We start from the raw sequence: 8,110 nt of genomic DNA, 5'->3' as shown, positions 1-8,110 counted from the left end.
GGGGCGCTATTTCTCTCAGACAATGGAAGTCTAAGCACATATACTCAAAGAGAGGGACAGAGTGAGATGAGATGTCTGACAGTTTTTATAATTTTCTGTTATCCGTACAGTGTTGTAAAGTCATGAAACTATGCATATTTCCTCGAATGACTTTTTCATCTGTATGAAAAAATTCTTTGACGTGTTTGGAAGCTGCAATTTAAAAATACAATACAATTAATGATTCCATTTTTACGGTCATTTCAAAAAATCACCACGGCAAAACCATTCAAGCTATCCAAAACCCATTCACAATTTAAGTTCCTCAATGTTTTTTCAACATGTAGACAAAGTTTGGTGTGTCAAGTGTACTTCTCCTCTGAGCACTATGCAATTAATTCACAGCAGAATTTTCTCAAAAATCCATATTCAAGTCAAAATAGCCAACTTCCTGTTGATCGTAGCTGATGACTGTAAATTAGAAAGTTGTCCGTCTTGATAAGACCAATATATGTACTGAGTTTGGTGTCTGTAGCTAAAACTAACCCCCCAACTTATGACAAAAGGTGGCGCTATAGAGTGCCTCTTCCACGCCCTTTTTAAAGCTTTTTCCATTGTCTAGCTATCAATAATGCTGATATGTGTTTTGAGTTTCATGTAAATCTGAGGTTGTTATCTGCCTCAAAATCACCATAACAGAATATTCAAGTTTGACACGTTGCCATGGCAACAATATATAAGATATCAATATCCCCACAACAGATTTACATCGGCCATGTTTTGTCATTTTTCTGATGAAGTTTGAAGCAAATCGAGTAAAAATAAGATACTGAATTCAAAGCATATTGAAAATGACTCAATTCCTGCTGCCAGTTGGTGGCGCTATAACGTTGACTTTTAATAGTCACATATATACGATCGGTATCATACATCGAACAAACCAATGAAGTTTGATCAAACTCAGGCAATGTATGTGGATGTTATTAGGCATTTACTGTTTCTAATTTTTTGCCCTAATTTCAACGCCACGCCACGGGCAAACCGTTCGAGATATCATAAATCCCCTGGCAATTTTTCATCCCCAATGTCTTGAGATCATGTTGACCGAGTTTGGTGGCAATCAGGTAAAAAAACTATGACAAGTATATCAAATTCCAGAGCATGCTTTTTTTAAACAGCCCTGAATAGCTTACTTCCTGTTGGGCGGAGCCTATGACATAAAGCGCGAAAGTTGTTCAGCTCAATGAGATCTATAAGTGTACTGAGTTTCATATAAATACATGCAAGTGTGTGTGAGCTATGGTTCAAGATTTCTGACTGTGTTCCAGGGGGCGCTGTAAAGCCCCTGTGCCATGCCCGGGTCCCAGTCTCTGTGGCGTCCTGATGGCCGCAGGTTCCAATGTGTGTGCCAATTTTCAAGAGTTTTTGAGCATGTTAAGGCCCCCAAAAACCCCCGGAAGGTTTAATAAAAAAAATAAATAAATAATAATAATAATAATAAGAAGAAGAAGAAATATAGCTGCAAGCAGCGATGGCGGGCTCAAGCCGTCAGTGCAAACGCCACCCCGGTGGCATCGGGAAAACTGTGCCCAGCGGGCATAAGCATTTACAGTAACCCTCTGGCAATCAAGTTTTTTTTTTTTTTTTTTTTTACTTTCTTTTTATTGGGAAAAGCAAAACAATACAATATTTCAATTCACAGATACAATTTATCCTTTTTTCCCCCTTTTTTCTCCCTTCTTTCCTTTTTCCTCCCTCTTTAAACATAAATGAATATGTACATGGACACATACACGCATATAAAACACATATATATACATCCACATGCACACAAACACATACAAATGCATAAAAATATGCATAATCAAAAACAAACCAAAAACACTTTGATCAAGATGTAGGAGAAAATCATTACAATGGATCACAGAGTACTATAATAAACAATGAACACCCCCCCCCCACTCACCCACCCACCCCACCCACCCCACGGCACACCACGACCACCACACATATTACTGGTTATTTATGCAATAGAAAATAGTACAAAAAAAAAAAAAAAAGGCACACATTCAATTGGGTAGTACCACTAAATCAGTGAAATAGGAAATAAAAGGTTGCCATTTATGGAAAAATTTGACTGTACATCCTCTCAACGTGTATTTAATTTTCTCAAGTTTTAAAAAATACATGACGTCTCTGAGCCATCGAGAGACAGAAGGATATTTAGCTGACTTCCAGTGTAACAATAAAGAGCGCCTTGCTAGTAAAGATGTAAAAGCTATGATGTCCTTTTGTGTAGGGTTAAGTGCAAGTGAGGGGTCAGGAATTCCAAATATAGCAATCAGAGGACAAGGTTGGAGATTTACCCCAAGAACAGAGGACATAATATTAAAATAACCCAGCCAGAAATCTTTCAAATCAGGACAAAAAAAAAACATGTGGCTAAGATGACAAGGTGAGCCATGACATTTATCGCATTTGTCTTCCACGTCCGGGTATATTTCTGATAGTCTAAGCTTAGAGAAATGTACCCTATGTAAGACCTTAAATTGAATAAGTCCAAGACGAGCACAAGTCGTGGTAGAACGTATCCTCTCTATGGCCTGTTCCCATGACTCCTCCTGTATTTGTATTCCCAGTTCCCTTTCCCATGTACACTTAAGTTTGCCAATTGAATCATCGCTAAAAGCTAAAATAATGTCATACAGCTCAGAAATGATTCCTCTGTTATGAGGGACAAATTAAAGCATGGTTTCCCAGCAATGCTCTGGAGGTAAAGAGGGGAAATTAGGGAAACACTTAGCGACAAAATTGCGAGTTTGAAAATAGCGAAACAGATGACTAACAGGGAGTTCATAGCGAGATGACAAATTGGTAAAACTGTCGAAGACACCGTCTACATATAAATCCCTAAATTGTGTTATACCCTTGTCATACCACAGTGAAAATGTCGAATCTGAAAGCGATGGAGGAAATAAGTGGTTGTCATTGATAGGACCCAAGGAAGAACCATTTACAAATTTAAAGTGTCGTCTAAATTGATACCAGATTTTGAGCGTATTAAGAACCACTTGATTATCGGTATATAGAGAAGGTGTTGTGGGTAAAGAGGTATAAAGTAAAGCAGGTACAGAAGATCCCCTACAGGATGATAGTTCCAATTTACACCAAGAGGATCCAGGGGATTTTAACCAGTAGCAAAGTTTATGAATGTGAGCCGCCCAATAGTAATTAAAAAAATTAGGTAATGCTAGTCCTCCACTAAGCCTGCATCTCTGCAGTAGAGTTTTACGAATCCTAGGAGGTTTTCCACCCCAAATAAAAGAACAAATTAACTTATCAAGTGCGACAAAAAAATGTTTTGGCAGAAAAAGAGGAATTGACTGGAATAAGAATAGAAATTTTGGTAAAATATTCATTTTAACAGCATTGATCTTGCCGATTAAAGAAAGGGGGAGGTTACCCCATCTTTGAATATTGGTTGTAATCTTAGAGATAAGGGGAGTGAAATTCGCAGAAGAAAGGCTAGACATAGAACGTGTCACGTTGACACCGAGGTATTTAAACCCTGATGGACTAAATCGAAAAGGCAAATCTGACTGATGCATATGACATGCTGCAGTATTAATGGGAAAACACTCACTTTTCTCCAAATTTAATTTATAACCTTCTCCAGAATACTTAAAACAGCAGGGATAGAGAGTGAAGGATCAGATATATATAATAGCAAATCATCCGCATACAATGATAGTTTATATTCAGTTCTGTTACGGATGATTCCTTTGAATAAAGGGGAAGATCTTAATGTAATTGACAGAGGCTCGATAGCAATAGCAAAGAGCAAAGGTGATAAGGGACACCCTTGGCGAGTTCCACGTTCAAGGGTAAAATAATCAGAATAGACATCATTAGTATGAACACTGGCCTTAGGAGATGAATAGAGGAGGCGAATCCAAGAAATAAAATTTTCACCAAATCCAAATTTTTTTAAAACTGCAAACAAGTACTCCCACTCTACCCTATCAAATGCCTTCTCTGCGTCCAAAGAAATCACAAGCTCAGGAAGTTCAGCAGAGTGTTTAGAATAAATTATATTGAAAAGTGTACGGGTATTAAAAAACAATTGACGTCCCTTTATAAAACCATTTTGCTCTTCGGATATAATATGAGGAAGCACATTCTCTAAGCGGGATGCAATTACTTTAGCCAATACCTTGACGTCAGCGTTAAGCAAAGACAATGGTCTGTAAGACCCACAGGAGGTTGAATCTTTGTCCTTTTTGAGAAGGAGAGCAATAGTAGCTTGTGTCATGGTAGGTGGTAAAGAACCACTTTCCAGGGATTCAGTGAATACGGATAAAAGTAATGGTGCCAATTTGCCAATAAATTTTTTTAAAAATTCAATCGGAAACCCATCGGGGCCTGGGGCTTTATTAGATTGCATGACATTAATTGCATTTAATACTTCTTCAAGAGAGAGTGGAGAGTCCATTTGCATGGCAGTAATAGAATCAATGACAGGGTTCGAAAGATTCTGAAGAAATGTATTAATTTTAGTGTTATCTGTAGGAAATTCAGATTTATATAATAAAGAGTAAAATGATTTAAAAGTAGCTTTAATTTCTAAGGGGTCTGCAGTAATAATGTCATAAGTGTTTTTAATAGTAGGTATCAAACGGGAAGTGGCCTGTCGTCGTAACTGATGTGCCAGTAAACGACTTGCCTTATCACCATGTTCGTAGTATGAGCCACGGCTACGTAGTAGCAAGCGCTCTGCCTCTTTAGTTGAAATAAGATCAAATTCTGCTTGCAAATCGAGACGCTGCTTAAGAAGTTCTGGAGAAGGGTTCAATGCATATTTCTGATCAAGGTTACTGATCACAGATGTAAGTGCATTAAGCTTACCATTAATCTTTCTATTAGAAAGAGCAGAGTAAGAAATAATTTGACCTCTCAGGTAACATTTAAGTGTTTCCCACAGCAATGAATACGAAGAGGAGTCATTGTGATTAAAAGACAAGAACTCATCAATAGAGTTTGAAATGAGTTCACAGAATTCTTTGTCTGCCAAAAGAAGAGAGTTAAATCTCCAAAGTGGTGGGCTAGGTTTATAATTAAAGAGTTGAATATCTAATAATAGAGGTGAATGGTCAGATATTACAATACCTAAATAGTCAGAAGAATTAACACATGAATTAAGTGTACTATCAATAAAAAAGTAATCAATTCTAGAGTATGAATGGTGCACCTGGGAAAAGAAAGAGAATTTTTTAATAGAGGGGTTACGGGATCTCCATGGATCAATAAGACTATTCTGTTCCATAAAATCAGAGAATGCTTTAGACATAGCAGATCGAGTCAGATTTCGAGGATTAGACCGATCCAAGATTGGGTCAAAAACACAATTTAGATCCCCACCAAGGATCAGCAAGTGTGTGTTCAAGAAGGGGATGTTACTCAGAAATCTGTTAGCGAATTCAACATCATCGAAGTTAGGGGCGTATACGTTTACCAACAAAACCTTCTTTTGCATCAGGGTCCCAGCAACTATAAGATATCTGCCATTCCTATCAGCAATAACATCAGTGGATGAGAACTGAACTTTTTTGTTAATTAAAATGGCGACCCCCCTTGCTTTTGAATTAAAATTTGAGTGGAAGACTTGGCCTACCCAGGGGCAATGTAACCTGCACTGATCTTTAACACGAAGGTGAGTCTCCTGCAAAAATACTAAATCAGAGTTTAAACGTTTCAAGTGCGCAAAAACCTTAGATCTCTTAACAGGATTACCATACCACATATATTCCAACTGATGAATCTGAGAGGTGTGCCTGACCCAGCAATGCTGGGATATATATTGTCATTAACCATCTGAATAAAAAAAAATCAAAATGGTCATACAGAGCCGAGGTGAAACACCCTCCCCTCCCCACCCCCCCCACCCCATCAATCCCTTAAACACAAATACACCCAAAGTCCCCATATAACTACGGAACAAAGGAGACAGCAGTGTTTCCCACAATAACCACAAGTTGTCCACAATAGTGTTGAACAACCCGGAGACAATGCCGAACAAACAAAAGCGAGAGAGAGAGAAAAGAAAAAAAAAAAAAAACTCCCGCCGATCTCAACATTATTTAACAAATGCGCATGAATACAGTAGAGCACGTGAAAATACAAATGAACAAATAACAGTAGGCCCTCAGAGTCTTGCGCAAATAGATGCAGAAGGCATAAAATGAGAAAACACAAAATATGGTATAGTCTTGTTAACAAGATTGAGGAAAATAAAAAAAATAATAATAAAAAAAAATGTACCTGCTACAAACAAACCATAATTACATTAATTTAGTAAGTGTAGCAAGCCAGAAAACTATCTAAATCTGAACAAAATATATAGATTTAAGACTGGAGTAGAACAGATCTTAAAGGCTATTGGAGCTCACCCAGGAACCAAAGTTTTGACAAAGTCGCTGGCTTCCTCCGCAGAAACGAAATCCTTCTCAACACCGTTGTATGTGACGCGAAGTCGCGCTGGATGAAACAGACCATAACGCGCACCATCAATGCCACGAAGTTGGCGTCTAACCTCATTGAATGCAGCCCGAGCCCGAGCTATCTTGGCGGTGTGGTCAGGAAAGACTGAGACAGTCACGCCTCTGACTTTAATCTGTCGGAGCTCTCTAGCGCGGCGCAGAATGTCCACACAGTCACTGTGATAATGAAACCTGCACACAATGGCTCGCGGACGGTCACCAGGCTTGGGTTTGGGTTGGAGGGTGCGGTGGGACCGGTCCAAAAGCGGCTCCTTTTCCAGATTGAACGCTTCCTTCAGCAAGGCGGCCACAGCTGCAGTGGTACAGGTGTCAGGGCCCTCCGGTACACCCACTATCCTCACGTTGTTGCGCCGTGATCTAGACTCCAAGTCTTCACATTTATTTTCCAGCTTGGCTACGTTAGCTGTGAGGCGCTCGATAGTAGTTTTCATCTCGGCGATGTCATCGGAACACTCAGTGAGTGCGTGCTCCATTTCTCCAACCGTATCTTTAAGCTTGGACATGGTAGCCTTGGTAGCAGCTTTATCATTCGCCAGCTGTGACTTTACCGCTTGCAGGTCAAGCCTAATAGTAGGCAGAGCATCCCCGAGTGTATCCTGGAGTTCCTTTTTAAAAATATCAGCAATCTCTTTCCTCACCGAGGCCAATAACTCGAGCTTGAATGCATTGATGTCAAGGTTAGCATGCGCCGAGGCGCCCTCGACCTCTGAGGCAACAGATGACCCACTCGAGGGTGTGGTCGCGATTTGAGGACTAGGCCGCAGTTGTGTCTGAATAGTTTTGCGAGATTTAGAGTTCTTTCCAGCCATCTTACGCAGTCCAGAGTTAAACTTTCTAACAAAAAAAAATCAGCGGAGCAAGACTATACTAAATATGTGTCGAAAAAGTGCAAAAGAATTACAATATTAATCAAAATCGGCAGGAGCTTCCAAACTCACGTCTTACTCCATTAGAGCTCAGCAGCGCCCCCTCAGGCAATCAAGTTTTAAGGGATACGGCAGTTAAAGGGTTAATCCGACCCATCTAGACTTTGAAATCACATACACAGAACAATATATATAACTTTAGTAACACTTTATTTTAATATATATAAAAAATGTATAAGGTGTGCATCGTAGCTGACACCTAAATAAACACATTACAATTGTTTTATGACTGCAAGTCTTTCTCCTCAAATGCTATTGAGCTTCAAATTTGCGTTTGAGCCCATGTGAAAAAGTATCAATTTACATATGACTTACAGTTTGTTTGAATAAATATCAAACATTCAATTTAATTGTGCATTATAGCTGTCACCTAGATAAACAATTACAGTTGTTTTTATGACTGTAAGTCATTCTCTTCAAATGCTACTGACGTTTGAAAAGTGTATAACAATATCACATGTAACTTTAGAGACGGTCCCTAAATTTGAGACTCTCGAATGTCCACTGTCAAGCCAACTTTATGCCTGTTTTTGTTTTGTTTTTTACTTTATTTTTCTTTTCTCTGTGCCTGATTGTTGATGTTCTTTACCCGGGCATAGATGTCCATCCATCAATAATGAACATTCATCCGCAAACATTAGGTGCGAG

At 39.0% G+C, this 8,110-nt stretch overlaps 1 long non-coding RNA gene across 1 annotated transcript; it reads left to right on the top strand.

The window, feature by feature from the left end:
• The first annotated feature begins 1,341 nt into the window (after positions 1-1,341).
• LOC132125415 (uncharacterized) lies at positions 1,342-7,622 on the top strand. Its single transcript, XR_009426910.1, has 2 exons — positions 1,342-1,609; positions 7,520-7,622. It is a non-coding gene; the product is annotated as an uncharacterized LOC132125415 (long non-coding RNA).
• The last annotated feature ends 488 nt before the right edge of the window (positions 7,623-8,110 follow it).

The sequence above is a fragment of the Carassius carassius genome, chromosome 43, assembly GCF_963082965.1.
Source record: "Carassius carassius chromosome 43, fCarCar2.1, whole genome shotgun sequence".
NCBI lineage: Eukaryota > Metazoa > Chordata > Actinopteri > Cypriniformes > Cyprinidae > Carassius > Carassius carassius.
The sequence above is the reverse complement of the archived record's forward strand: the minus strand, read 5'-3'. Positions and strand labels throughout refer to the sequence as shown.